The following is a 14,389-nucleotide window of genomic DNA, read 5'->3' as shown; positions in this document are numbered from 1 at the left end:
CAGTGGTGAGTGTTGTTGGGCCCCAGCCCAGTAAGTGAGTGTTGTTGGGCCCCAGCCCAGTAAGTGAGTGTTGTTGGGCCCCAGCCCAGTAAGTGAGTGTTGTTGGGCCCCAGCCCAGTAAGTGAGTGTTGTTGGGCCCCAGCCCAGTAAGTCAGTGTTGTTGGGCCCCAGCCCAGTAAGTGAGTGTTGTTGGGCCCCAGCCCAGTAAGTCAGTGTTGTTGGACCCCAGCCCAGTGAGTGTTGTTGGATTCAGTGTTGTTGGGCCCCAGCCCAGTAAGTGAGTGTTGTTGGGCCCCAGCCCAGTAAGTGAGTGTTGTTGGGCCCCAGCCCAGTAAGTGAGTGTTGTTGGGCCCCAGCCCAGTAAGTGAGTGTTGTTGGGCCCCAGCCCAGTAAGTGAGTGTTGTTGGGCCCCAGCCCAGTAAGTGAGTGTTGTTGGGCCCCAGCCCAGTAAGTGAGTGTTGTTGGGCCCCAGCCCAGTAAGTGAGTGTTGTTGGGCCCCAGCCCAGTAAGTGAGTGTTGTTGGGCCCCAGCCCAGTAAGTGAGTGTTGTTGGGCCCCAGCCCAGTAAGTGAGTGTTGTTGGGCCCCAGCCCAGTAAGTGAGTGTTGTTGGGCCCCAGCCCAGTAAGTGAGTGTTGTTGGGCCCCAGCCCAGTAAGTGAGTGTTGTTGGGCCCCAGCCCAGTAAGTGAGTGTTGTTGGGGCCCCAGCCCAGTAAGTGAGTGTTGTTGGGCCCCAGCCCAGTAAGTGAGTGTTGTTGGGCCCCAGCCCAGTAAGTGCCCAGTGTTGTTGGGCCCCAGCCCAGTAAGTGAACAGTGTTGTTGGGCCCCAGCCCAGTAAGTGAGTGTTGTTGGGCCCCAGCCCAGTAAGTGAGTGTTGTTGGGCCCCAGCCCAGTAAGTCAGTGTTGTTGGGCCCCAGCCCAGTAAGTGAGTGTTGTTGGGCCCCAGCCCAGTAAGTGAGTGTTGTTGGGCCCCAGCCCAGTAAGTGAGTGTTGTTGGGCCCCAGCCCAGTAAGTGAGTGTTGTTGGGCCCCAGCCCAGTAAGTGAGTGTTGTTGGGCCCCAGCCCAGTGAGTGAGTGTTGTTGGGCCCCAGCCCAGTAAGTGAGTGTTGTTGGGCCCCAGCCCAGTAAGTGAGTGTTGTTGGGCCCCAGCCCAGTAAGTGAGTGTTGTTGGGCCCCAGCCCAGTAAGTCAGTGTTGTTGGGCCCCAGCCCAGTAAGTGAGTGTTGTTGGGCCCCAGCCCAGTAAGTGAGTGTTGTTGGGCCCCAGCCCAGTAAGTGAGTGTTGTTGGGCCCCAGCCCAGTAAGTGAGTGTTGTTGGGCCCCAGCCCAGTAAGTGAGTGTTGTTGGGCCCCAGCCCAGTAAGTGAGTGTTGTTGGGCCCCAGCCCAGTAAGTGAGTTGTTGGGCCCCCAGCCCAGTAAGGGTGTTGTTGGGCCCAGTAAGTGAGAGTTGTAGGGCCCCAGCCCAGTAAGTGAGTGTTGTTGGGCCCCAGCCCAGTAAGTGAGTGTTGTTGGGCCCCAGCCCAGTAAGTGAAGTGTTGTTGGGCCCCAGCCCAGTAAGTGAGTGTTGTTGGGCCCCAGCCCAGTAAGTGAGTGTTGTTGGGCCCCAGCCCAGTAAGTGAGTGTTGTTGGGCCCCAGCCCAGTAAGTGAGTGTTGTTGGGCCCCAGCCCAGTAAGTGAGTGTTGTTGGGCCCCAGCCCAGTAAGTCAGTGTTGTTGGGCCCCAGCCCAGTAAGTGAGTGTTGTTGGGCCCCAGCCCAGTAAGTGAGTGTTGTTGGGCCCCAGCCCAGTAAGTGAGTGTTGTTGGGCCCCAGCCCAGTAAGTGAGTGTTGTTGGGCCCCAGCCCAGTAAGTGAGTGTTGTGCTGGGCCCCAGCCCAGTAAGTGAGTGTTGTTGGGCCCCAGCCCAGTAAGTGAGTGTTGTTGGGCCCAGCCCAGTAAGTGAGTGTTGTTGGGCCCCAGCCCAGTAAGTCAGTGTTGTTGGGCCCCAGCCCAGTAAGTGAGTGTTGGTTGCCCCAGCCCAGTGAAGTGAGTGTTGTTGGGCCCCAGCCCAGTAAGTGAGTGTTGTTGGGCCCCAGCCCAGTAAGTGAGTGAGTGTTGTTGGGCCCCAGCCCAGTAAGTGAGTGTTGTTGGGCCCCAGCCCAGTAAGTCAGTGTTGTTGGGCCCCAGCCCAGTAAGTCAGTGTTGTTGGGCCCCAGCCCAGTAAGTGAGTGTTGTTGGGCCCCAGCCCAGTAAGTCAGTGTTGTTGGGCCCCAGCCCAGTAAGTGAGTGTTGTTGGGCCCAGCCCAGTAAGTGAGTGTTGTTGGGCCCCAGCCCAGTAAGTGAGTGTTGTTGGGCCCCAGCCCAGTAAGTGAGTGTTGTTGGGCCCCAGCCCAGTAAGTGAGTGTTGTTGGGCCCCAGCCCAGTAAGTGAGTGTTGTTGGGCCCCAGCCCAGTAAGTGAGTGTTGTTGGGCCCCAGCCCAGTAAGTGAGTGTTGTTGGGCCCAGCCCAGTAGGTGAGTGTTGTTGGGCCCCAGCCCAGTAAGTGAGTGTTGTTGGGCCCCAGCCCAGTAAGTGAGTGTTGTTGGGGCCCCAGCCCAGTAAGTGAGTGTTGTTGGGCCCCAGCCCAGTAAGTGAGTGTTGTTGGGCCCCAGCCCAGTAAGTGAGTGTTGTTGGGCCCCAGCCCAGTAAGTGAGTGTTGTTGGGCCCCAGCCCAGTAAGTCAGTGTTGTTGGGCCCCAGCCCAGTAAGTCAGTGTTGTTGGGCCCCAGCCCAGTAAGTGAGTGTTGTTGGGCCCCAGCCCAGTAAGTGAGTGTTGTTGGGCCCCAGCCCAGTAAGTGAGTGTTGTTGGGCCCCAGCCCAGTAAGTGAGTGTTGTTGGGCCCCAGCCCAGTAAGTGAGTGTTGTTGGGCCCCAGCCCAGTAAGTGAGTGTTGTTGGGCCCCAGCCCAGTAAGTGAGTGTTGTTGGGCCCCAGCCCAGTAAGTGAGTGTTGTTGGACCCCAGCCCAGTAAGTGAGTGTTGTTGGGCCCCAGCCCAGTAGTGAGTGGACCCCAGCCCAGTGTGAGTGTGGGCCCCAGCCCAGTAAGTGAGTGTTGTTGGGCCCCAGCCCAGTAAGTCAGTGTTGTTGGGCCCCAGCCCAGTAAGTCAGTGTTGTTGGGCCCCAGCCCAGTAAGTGAGTGTTGTTGGGCCCCAGCCCAGTAAGTGAGTGTTGTTGGGCCCCAGCCCAGTAAGTGAGTGTTGTTGGGCCCCAGCCCAGTAAGTGAGTGTTGTTGGGCCCCAGCCCAGTAAGTGAGTGTTGTTGGGCCCCAGCCCAGTAAGTGAGTGTTGTTGGGTCCCCAGCCCAGTAAGTGAGTGTTGTTGGGCCCCAGCCCAGTAAGTGAGTGTTGTTGGGCCCCAGCCCAGTAAGTGAGTGTTGTTGGGCCCCCAGCCCAGTAAGTGAGTGTTGTTGGGCCCCAGCCCAGTAAGTGAGTGTTGTTGGGCCCCAGCCCAGTAAGTGAGTGTTGTTGGGCCCCAGCCCAGTAAGTGAGTGTTGTTGGGCCCCAGCCCAGTAAGTGAGTGTTGTTGGGCCCCAGCCCAGTAAGTGAGTGTTGTTGGGCCCCAGCCCAGTAAGTGAGTGTTGTTGGGCCCCAGCCCAGTAAGTCAGTGTTGTTGGGCCCCAGCCCAGTAAGTGAGTGTTGTTGGGCCCCAGCCCAGTAAGTGAGTGTTGTTGGGCCCCAGCCCAGTAAGTCAGTGTTGTTGGGCCCCAGCCCAGTAAGTCAGTGTTGTTGGGCCCCAGCCCAGTAAGTGAGTGTTGTTGGGCCCCAGCCCAGTAAGTGAGTGTTGTTGGGCCCCAGCCCAGTAAGTGAGTGTTGTTGGGCCCCAGCCCAGTAAGTGAGTGTTGTTGGCCCCAGCCCAGTAAGTGAGTGTTGTTGGGCCCCAGCCCAGTAAGTGAGTGTTGTTGGGCCCCAGCCCAGTAAGTGAGTGTTGTTGGGCCCCAGCCCAGTGTGAGTGTTGTTGGGCCCCAGCCCAGTAAGTGAGTGTTGTTGGGCCCCAGCCCAGTAAGTGAGTGTTGTTGGGCCCCAGCCCAGTAAGTGAGTGTTGTTGGGCCCCAGCCCAGTAAGTGAGTGTTGTTGGGCCCCAGCCCAGTAAGTGAGTGTGTTGTTGGGCCCCAGCCCAGTAAGTGAGTGTTGTTGGGCCCCAGCCCAGTAAGTGAGTGTTGTTGGGCCCCAGCCCAGTAAGTGAGTGTTGTTGGGCCCCAGCCCAGTAAGTCAGTGTTGTTGGGCCCCAGCCCAGTAAGTGAGTGTTGTTGGGCCCCAGCCCAGTAAGTGAGTGTTGTTGGGCCCCAGCCCAGTAAGTGAGTGTTGTTGGGCCCCAGCCCAGTAAGTCAGTGTTGTTGGGCCCCAGCCCAGTAAGTGAGTGTTGTTGGGCCCCAGCCCAGTAAGTCAGTGTTGTTGGGCCCCAGCCCAGTAAGTGAGTGTTGTTGGGCCCCAGCCCAGTAAGTGAGTGTTGTTGGGCCCCAGCCCAGTAAGTGAGTGTTGTTGGGCCCCAGCCCAGTAAGTGAGTGTTGTTGGGCCCCAGCCCAGTAAGTGAGTGTTGTTGGGCCCCAGCCCAGTAAGTGAGTGTTGTTGGGCCCCAGCCCAGTAAGTCAGTGTTGTTGGGCCCCAGCCCAGTAAGTCAGTGTTGTTGGGCCCCAGCCCAGTAAGTGAGTGTTGTTGGGCCCCAGCCCAGTAAGTGAGTGTTGTTGGGCCCCAGCCCAGTGTTGTTGGGCCCCAGTGAGTGTTGTTGTTGGCCCCAGCCCAGTAAGTGAGTGTTGTTGGGCCCCAGCCCAGTAAGTGAGTGTTGTTGGGCCCCAGCCCAGTAAGTCAGTGTTGTTGGGCCCCAGTGTTGTTGTTGGGCCCCAGCCCAGTAAGTGAGTGTTGTTGGGCCCCAGCCCAGTAAGTCAGTGTTGTTGGGCCCCAGCCCAGTAAGTGAGTGTTGTTGGGCCCCAGCCCAGTAAGTGAGTGTTGTTGGGCCCCAGCCCAGTAAGTCAGTGTTGTTGGGCCCCAGCCCAGTAAGTGAGTGTTGTTGGGCCCCAGCCCAGTAAGTGAGTGTTGTTGGGCCCCAGCCCAGTAAGTCAGTGTTGTTGGGCCCCAGCCCAGTAAGTGAGTGTTGTTGGACCCCAGCCCAGTAAGTCAGTGAGTGTTGTTGGAGCCCCAGCCCAGTAAGTCAGTGTAACTGGGCCCCAGCCCAGTAAGTTTAGTGTTGGAGGGCCCCAGCCCAGTAAGTGTGTGTTGTTCGGCCCCAGCCCAGTAAGTGGGTGTTGTTGGACTCCATTGTTTGTCGGTTTGAGAGTGTTGTTGGGAATTGACCAGGGTTGTGAATGTGGGACTCCTAAGAATTTGGCTTCCTTCTTAATTCTATTTTTTGGTTATTTAGGTGCTGTTTGGGTGTGTTATTTTGCAATTCTTGATTTTTGAAGAGTATGCCCACGTTTTTTTAACATTTATGAGGAACCCCGATTGTTGAGCCCAATTTTGAATATGGCTAAGCATTTTTTGACATTTGGTCGAGGCTTGTTTAAAAGAGGTGGAAGAGGTCCAGAAGGAAATGTCATCTGCAAATTTAGATTTGGAAAATTCTGGCCTTTTTTTCTGGGAATATATTGTTCATCATGCAGTTAAAAAGTGTTGGAGATAATATGCTGTCCTGGGGGTCCCATTTTCTAGGGGTGGGGGTCCGAAAGGGTGTTGCGAGATTTGAGGGTTATGAGTCTATTATTAAGGAAAGAGTGGATGAAATTTAGAATTCTGCCGTGTATGGCTTGTTTTTGTAGCTTTTGTATGAGGCCGTTGTGCCAAACCATGTCAAATGCCTTACTAAAGTCAATGAAAATGGCCATGGTGTATTGTTTTTGTGCATGGATTACTTTGATATCTTGTTCTAAATGTTAAATTTGGTCCAAAGTTTACCGGTTTTGACTAAAGCTACTCGGGTCTTTTGAATAAATGAGATGTTTGAGCCTGTTGTTAATGATGCTTTCTAGGGTTTTACATAAATGTGAAGTGAGAGAAATGGGGCGACAGGAGTCGGGCTCATTGCTGGGTTTCCCTGGTTTGAGGATAGGTACCACCCTGGCTGTTTTCCATGTGTCTGGTATAGTATCTAAATTCCAGATATGATTAAGGAGGGTAAGTGTTAGGTTTTGCATGTTGGGTGTGAGTTTGTTGAGTATAGTGTATGTAATGGTATCTGGACCCGGGGCTGAGGTTGTCTTGTTGTTTCTGAGTGCAGATTGTAGTTCGTGTATGTTTATGATTTTGTTTATTGGTAAGTCTGTATGGGGTGGTTGTGGGGTGTATGGGGGGTGGTTATTTATGGTGTTTTGGAAGGAGGGTGGGTAGTTGGTGGAGTTGCTTACGGCCGAGAGGTGGGCAGCAAATGCATTAGCTCTGTCTTTGTTTGTGGCTAGGTCCGGAAAGTTTGGATAAATGTATTTTTGGAGATGCCCTTGATGGCCTTAAATTTGTTCCACATGGTTCTGGAGTTTCGGTTTGTAAGCCTTAGGGTAGAACAAAACAATTTCCAGTGGTCATTTTTTTGCTGCCTTGATTAATTTCTTAGTTTTGTTTCTTAGTTGTTTCGCCAACTGTAATTTGGAACGGTCCCTTTCTGATTGATTTAGGGCACTTTTTCTTGCCTTTCTGGCATTAATGATTTCTGTGCTCCACAAGGGAACTGTTTTTTTCTGCAGGGTTGTACCGAAAAGTGGGAATAGACTTTTCTGCGATGTCAAGTATGGCGTTAGTGAGATTTCTGTTGAAAATGTTTATGTCTGTGTTAAAGATGGCTGTAGTGTCTATTTGTTTACATAAGGTGTTGAATTTGTTCCAGTTGACTTTTTTAATGTTGAATCTTATCTCTGTGGGTGTTGAGGGTGGCGGTGGGGTGTGGTGGGTGTGGTGGGTGTGTGTATGTGTGAATCCTAGAAGGGACATTGTCCCATTGAAAATGCCATACGCAACCAAAGAGCAACATTTTGGCTAACAGAAATAAAACGATGTTGAAGATGACTATGATACACATTTATTTAACTTATTAGCTACCAAACCTTTTCGAGTGATTTGTCAGAGAGATTACTCAAACACACGTTGGATATCTGACAGTGAACACCTGGTGTCATAACTGATTTCAATTGATCCATTTGTAAATCTTCCATCACCGTTTGTCTTTCATGTTGTTCTGGCAGATATCCATGTCTGAACATCCTGTTTTTGTACTTTGGGCAACGCCATCGTGGTCATTTTAGTTTTCTTGTTGCTATAGGGGCGGTGGGGTGGCCTAGTGGTTAAAGCATTGCCTCGTTATGCCGAAGACCCGGAAGGGTTCGAAATACCCCATTTATTAGTGTGCCATGGCACGATAAACATTGCAATGGCACGGGTAAATATGTTCCCGGTGCCCTTATGGCACTCTTATTTTTTATAGACATAACTCACCTTTAGTCATTTAATCCCCTAAACAAAACACTTGCGCAAATGACAAACAAGCAAAAACATTTATTGACTTTATCACCCAGGAAATCACTGGAATTATGACTAATGATGTAAAGAAATCTGGTTGTTTTTCCATTTAGAGTGTTGGGAGTACTGATAGTTTGGTTATTGAAAAGGAAATTAAGCATGTTAGACATATTTAACAAGTGAACCTTTCACAACTTCTTAGCTTTTAAAAGTGTTGGGAAAGCAGGACAAATGTAACATAAGAAAGCCATCTTAGACAGAAGACATCAGTGATAACAGAAAACAGGTTACATTTGTTGTGTACTAATAATAAATTTCAAGAGATCATCATCTTTGCTACAGTCATTTATTCTAAACACATGTAGGCACACTTGATTTCTGAAAGGTACATTTACAATATTTTCATGGTGCCCAAAGGCACACTTAAAACAAAAAGTATTTCTATCCCTGCCCGGGTTCGAATCCCCACATGGGTACAATGTGGTGTCTGGTTTCCCCCGCCATGATGTTGCTGGAATATTGCTAAAAGCGGCGTAAGACCAAACTCAGTCAGTCAGTCAGTCTTGTTGCTATATGTTAGCATAAAATATTACAAATTTATAAGCAATGTTATTATTACATCACAATGTCTCTGTTCAGCTTCAGTTGAAGGTAGTGATGGGCTTGCTGCTACACTTGGAGTCTTGGGCCATAGAAACAAAGAGCACTGATCATGAGCTGAATTTGATGGAATGACAAAAATAACCAGTCTCACATCCTCTCTTAATATATTTTATTCCAGTACAACACATATTCTGCACATGCACAGAGTGTCAGTTTATGGCATAGAAAAATAGCTAGAAATTATCTCCTACATCTGCATGGAACTTGAAAGCACATCTCAGGTCATTGTAGGTCATTTGCAACAGTTATGCATCTATACTACAGCCTCCTAACCACAATCCATACTACAGCCTCCCTACATATCCCTGACAATACAACGACATTCATTACATGTACTCCTAAACCTGGGTCTCTCGGGACACATTCCCTCAACTATACATCAACAGTGTTACGACTGTCATGGAACTGTGTCCCAGTATAGACAGTTGGTGTTAGAAACTGCTTCTCTTGACCATGCATTCCGTCAGAACAATCATTTGTTTGAACTGAAAATATCTTTCTAGAGGTTTTGTAGCTTATAACGCTGTGGAAAATAAACTAAATAATATTTTTACTTTGTTTTGTAATAGCAATATTAACATGCTAATTGCCCTGAAAGAAAATGTTCGTATTTTTTTCAAATTGTACATTTCCTCTTTTGTGAGAGAGTAATTTATGTCTTGAAACAGTGAATGACAAAAGAATCCGGTTTCTATTAAAAGTTTTACCAAAATAACTAATGGTTGGTCCCAATTTTGGAAAATTATGAAAATTTCTAGGAAAATTATATTAATATTGCATTCTGCATAGGTGCAGACTTCATGCTGTGTTGTCCTCTTGTTACCGGCGTGCTGGTTTAGACAAGAGTTCCACATTCCTGTCTCGTTGACACCGATATGAACTTCCAGTGAAGATCACCTGACAATACTTATAAGAACACATACCATGTACTACAGGATCTATGCAAATCTCACAACAAGTCCAGGTACTCATTGAAAATGTTTGCATAGTAACATTCGGTAACTTACAAATCAGTGAGTAAACATGATATTTAATCATTCATGTTTCCAAAATCCTGAATACAGCCACACAAAAGTTATTGTATTGTGTTAGAACGATTTTGTTAAAAACAGCATCTTGTAAAATCCACTGTTACACTATTGCTTGATTATTGTGTAAGTTTGGCCGAGGATACACCATCTTGTTCGGTTTCCATGACAACTACACACAATGTATGTACAGATTTAATCTGAAGTATGGAAAACAACCAGTGAATGGAATGTATGATATCACAAATGCTTTAAATCTTCAAACACTTCACCTGATATCCTCTCATACAATATTACATGACTTTTGGCACAGGCCAGACTTTGTACAGACCTCCCAGAAGTGATTGAGTGAGTTGGGTTTTACGCCACTTTTTGCAATATTCCAGCAATATCATGGCAGGGGACACCAGAAATGGGCTTCACACATTGTACCCATGTGGGGAATCGAACCCGGGCCTTCGGTATGGGGTATGGGTGTGGTGTGATGTGTGGGTGTGGATGTGGGTGTGGGTGTGGGTGTGGTGTGGGTGTGTCAATCAGACAGACCACACTCCTTATTCTCCAGGCATCATGGTCTTCACCTTGCTGGGAGGTCTGTGTGAATGACTATCACATTAAACACAAGCAAGCTTGCTAAACAAACATGTCAACTAAATACAATTTCCTCGCAGCAACACTGAGTATTTTCATTTGTTATAAACACTGGAACCACCTTCAAGAATAATATTTACATATCGCTCCTATCACTCTCATTATAGATCAACTTTTAGGCTGGAGTAAAATTTGATAAACAAGAAAACTTTCAACATATTAAGTTTATGCACATAAAATTTCAAACGATTTGATTTGACATAAATAAAATACTGCTACATGAACTGTATGTCATTTGTTTTGAACATTATTGAACTGACAAACTGTCATGAAGATGTACCTTCATAAACACTGACATACAAATTATATTCTGTACATGAGATAAACTCTTCTGAATTCTTACAGATATCAGAATGTGCTTATTTCACTATTACATATCACATTTCAGCCTTAAAATCTCACATTTGAGGGCTTTGTTTTGTGTAATTAGAAATATTGAAATATGTCCAGGAATCATTTATGAAACAAAATCAGTGAAGTGACATTAAAATAACCTAACCATCTGCAAACATTATATTATATAACTCAGACAAACACTCATTCTTGTCTCGAGATTCTCACTAACCTATTCCAAGCTGCAGCTACAAGCCCACCTCCGTCATCTACATGTGTGCATGATATACCTGTAATCTGCAGATGTACCTGTATCTACATGCCCACCTCCGTCGTCTACAAGTGTGCATGATATACCTGTAATCTGCAGATGTACCTGTATCTACATGCCCACCTCCGTCGTCTACATGTGTGCATGATATACCTGTAATCTGCAGATGTACCTGTAATCTGGAGATGTACATCTACATGCCCACCTCCGTCGTCTACATGTGTGCATGATATACCTGTAATCTGCAGATGTACCTGTATCTACATGCCCACCTCCGTCGTCTACATGTGTGCATGATGTACCTGTAATCTGCAGATGTACCTGTATCTACATGCCCACCTCCGTCGTCTACATGTGTGCATGATATACCTGTAATCTGCAGATGTACCTGTATCTACATGCCCACCTCCGTCGTCTACATGTGTGCATGATGTACCTGTAATCTGCAGATGTACCTGTATCTACATGCCCACCTCCGTCGTCTACATGTGTGCATGATGTACCTGTAATCTGCAGATGTACCTGTATCTACATGCCCACCTCCGTCGTCTACATGTGTGCATGATGTACCTGTAATCTGCAGATGTACCTGTATCTACATGCCCACCTCCGTCGTCTACATGTGTGCATGATGTACCTGTAATCTGCAGATGTACCTGTTCCTCATGCCCACCTCCGTCGTCTACATGTGTGCATGATGTACCTGTAATCTGCAGATGTACCTGTATCTACATGCCCACCTCCGTCGTCTTCAGGTGTGCATGATGTACCTGTAATCTGCAGATGTACCTGTTCCTCATGCCCACCTCCGTCGTCTACATGTGTGCATGATGTACCTGTAATCTGCAGATGTACCTGTAGCCTATTGTGTCCCTTATCAAGGCATGTGGAGAATGTCATGTAAATATATAATGTCACGTTATAAATACAAACGATACAAGTAATATTTAGCATTTCAGCCTTTGATGAAAATACGCGGCAAGCTGGAACCAGGGTGTTGCTCGTGTCAAACAGATCTCACAAATAAAACAACAAAATATGACTGGGAGAAAACTGTCAGACTAGGAAAACCATTGAAACAAAAGGAGGATGACTAATTGTGAACAAGAGTTAAAACATTGTGACATATATCCTCTGTTAAGAGCCTCCGTATATTATAGGATGCATGTACAGGTTTAAAAGAGCCAAAATCTTTGGTAGGTACAGGAGTATATTTCATGACTTAAGGTTGCAACTGAAACACCTCTGGTGAATACATTTGTATATGTCACACTGTGGTCAGTCGCCACAAGAGACTGGACACTAGGGCTGCAGCGACTCACGCAGACCTCGATTCGAGTTTTGATATTGGACCCTCGATTTGATCATTTTCGATTTGATTCTTCATACAAAAAACATCAGATTTAATTTAACTCTCAGAAATGATTAAACAAAACGTATCACATTGAAAACCTTTCTCCAAGATTTTCCAAGGAAATCAGGAATGTAAAGGATGTAACCTTTTTCAAACAAATATAATATGATGTTTAACCACAGAACAGCACTTTGGTGATGTCTACCATCAACAGTTCTCATTGGATAATTAGTCCAGCATCAACCAATCACGTTTCACCTAATTTAAGCGCTGTATTGGTTGGAGTCAAAATTACATTCTCTCTGTGTGGAAATAATTTAAATAGATATTCAAATATCGAATCGAAATAGTGATACTAGCATTATGCTTATCAAAAATCGAAACTAAGGTGTCTGATTTGATTTCGATCAAACCGAATCGTCACAGCCCTACCGGACACCACTGTTAAACGTACTGATTTCTCACCATTATTTCTTACAGCCCTGGCAATGACTAAGCAAAGACTCCCTTCTTGTGACACAGATAACATTAACAATAAGATGGTATATACTAAGGCTAAAATAACATGTACATCTGGATCCAGATCCACAGACCGATGCCAGTCTTCATGTAAGTCTTGGTAAGGAAAGGCAGCTTTGTGGAACGGTATCCTGGGATTCTCTCAACACAGCAGCTGGCTGTTGTTGGTCCCCGTGCTATAGGACTATTCAAGGAACGTTCCTTGTGTAATAAAACTAATGCTGATTCAGATGCTGACAGTATAACAAGCCATCAAAACTGAGAAACTAAAATATAACTGTAAAGGTGAAAAAAGTGTAAAACTTGTAGCATGTCAAAGTACATGTAAATGATGATTAGAAATTAGTTGTTGTCATCTTACCTTTGTACACATAGTTTAGGTTGAGGAACTGACTACAGTGAGGTTCCGTTAAAGCTCCGTTAATAGACTATACTCCTCACAAAAAATTAAGGAACAAGTGTATTTTTGGTCAGTACATATGCCTTTACTCATGATCATTACAACTGAATCAAACATAACAAAGATAAAGCATATCCACACACTTTTCCAACAAAGAAATCAAAATTCATTGAACAATAACTGACTTGCAAATCATCAAAAACAGTGTCACTGAAAAAGCCGTGCAAAATGTGTTGCATCAGGGTATGAAAAATGTCTGAAAACACTTTTACTGTCAGTTTTGAGCACTGATCCAAAGTTTAATAACGTGTATGGCCACCATTGACCTGGAATACACGCTTCAAGACGTCTAGGCATTGACCAGATGAGTCTGTCTAGAGTCTGTTGTGGCAATGTTCTGCCATTCTTCCGCAATGCCTGTTCAAGCTGATCCAGAGTCTGAGGACGAACGTGGAGGCCGTACACACGCCTTCCGAGGAGGTCCCAAGCATGTTCAATAGATTCAGGTCAGGAGACCTTGCAGGCCAGTCCATATGGGTGATGTTGTTGGTCTGAAGAACATCAGTGACAACGCTTGCCTCGATGTGGACGGGCATTGTCATCCATGAAGATGAAGTTAGGACCTGCTTGCTGAGCCCACGGAATGATCACAGGTGTGACAATTTCGTCTCGGTACCCTCACACCTGTCATGGTACCTCGTCTGATGACCACAAGATCAGTTCGTCGTCCAACTTGATTCCTGCCCAGATCATCAAACTCCCACCTCCATACTGATCATGTTCAGCAATCGTACAGTTGGCGTATCGTTCGTTACGGTTTCTCCACACACGAGCCCTACCATCATTGAAGTCCAGACAGAATCTTGACTCATCTGTGAAGAGAACATTATGCCAGCGATTGACTCTCCAGTTACGTCGTTGGTTAGCCCACCCAGTCTCTGCTGACGATGGTGTGCAGGCAGGATACGTTGCACTGGTCTTCGGACCTGAGACCTTCAGCATGGAGTCTGTTCCTCACTGTCTGTGTGGAGATTCTGTTCCCAGCAACTCTCTGGAGGTCATTCTGGAGAGATCTGGCTGTGGTGAACCTGTTCCGCCGGGCTAGGGTGGCTGAAGTATCGGTCCTCTCTGGGAGTTGTCACCCTTGGACGACCTGAGCGTGGTCTCTCAGTCATCAATCCGGTCTGTTGGTGACGAGTGATCGCTCTGGAGATGACGCTTCGATGAACATTGAAATGGTTGGCAACAGCACTCTGGGTCTGACCCCTGCACCATTCCAACAATTTGAGCAACTTCAATTGGTGTCAAGTGACGCCTAGCCATTTCTCAAATGTTACTGTCAACAATTTGTCGTTGCTGGCAGTTTTAACGCAATCAGAACGCATGTGCGACGTGTATAGCACATGTTTTCCATGCATTTTGCATGTGAGTTTTGAGGGTGGTTGCGTTCAGGCGGTGCTAACAATGTTATCAGAAAAACAATATGGGAAATGCTTTAAGTTCATCAATCGTAAAGGGTTCTCCTGCATGGCTTATATGCCAAGTAATAACTTCATATACCCATGAAGAAAATATGTGGAAAAAAATACTTGTTGCTTAACTTTTTGTGAGGAGTATAGTTGCCCACCTGTGACATTGTGGTGATGCTTGGAGTATGCTCCGGTGATACATGGGTGAGCTCTGGTTACGACCTAGTTACACACCAGTGATGCTCGGAGTATGCTCC

At 47.0% G+C, this 14,389-nt stretch overlaps 1 long non-coding RNA gene across 2 annotated transcripts; it reads right to left on the bottom strand.

The window, feature by feature from the left end:
* Nucleotides 1-9,824: 9,824 nt before the first annotated feature.
* Nucleotides 9,825-12,687, bottom strand: LOC124262498. 2 transcript variants are annotated; one of them, XR_006894608.1, is made up of 2 exons: nt 10,596-12,687; nt 9,825-10,513 (listed from the first exon to the last, which is right to left on the bottom strand). It is a non-coding gene; the product is annotated as an uncharacterized LOC124262498 (long non-coding RNA). The 2 variants fall into 2 exon arrangements; XR_006894609.1 differs by having other exon boundaries at nt 9,825-10,379.
* Nucleotides 12,688-14,389: the final 1,702 nt, after the last annotated feature.

The sequence above is a fragment of the Haliotis rubra genome, unplaced genomic scaffold (assembly GCF_003918875.1).
Source record: "Haliotis rubra isolate DU_JTF1 unplaced genomic scaffold, ASM391887v1 Scf840, whole genome shotgun sequence".
In the NCBI taxonomy this organism is placed as follows: Eukaryota; Metazoa; Mollusca; class Gastropoda; order Lepetellida; family Haliotidae; genus Haliotis; species Haliotis rubra.
This window is presented reverse-complemented; position numbering and strand designations above follow the sequence as displayed.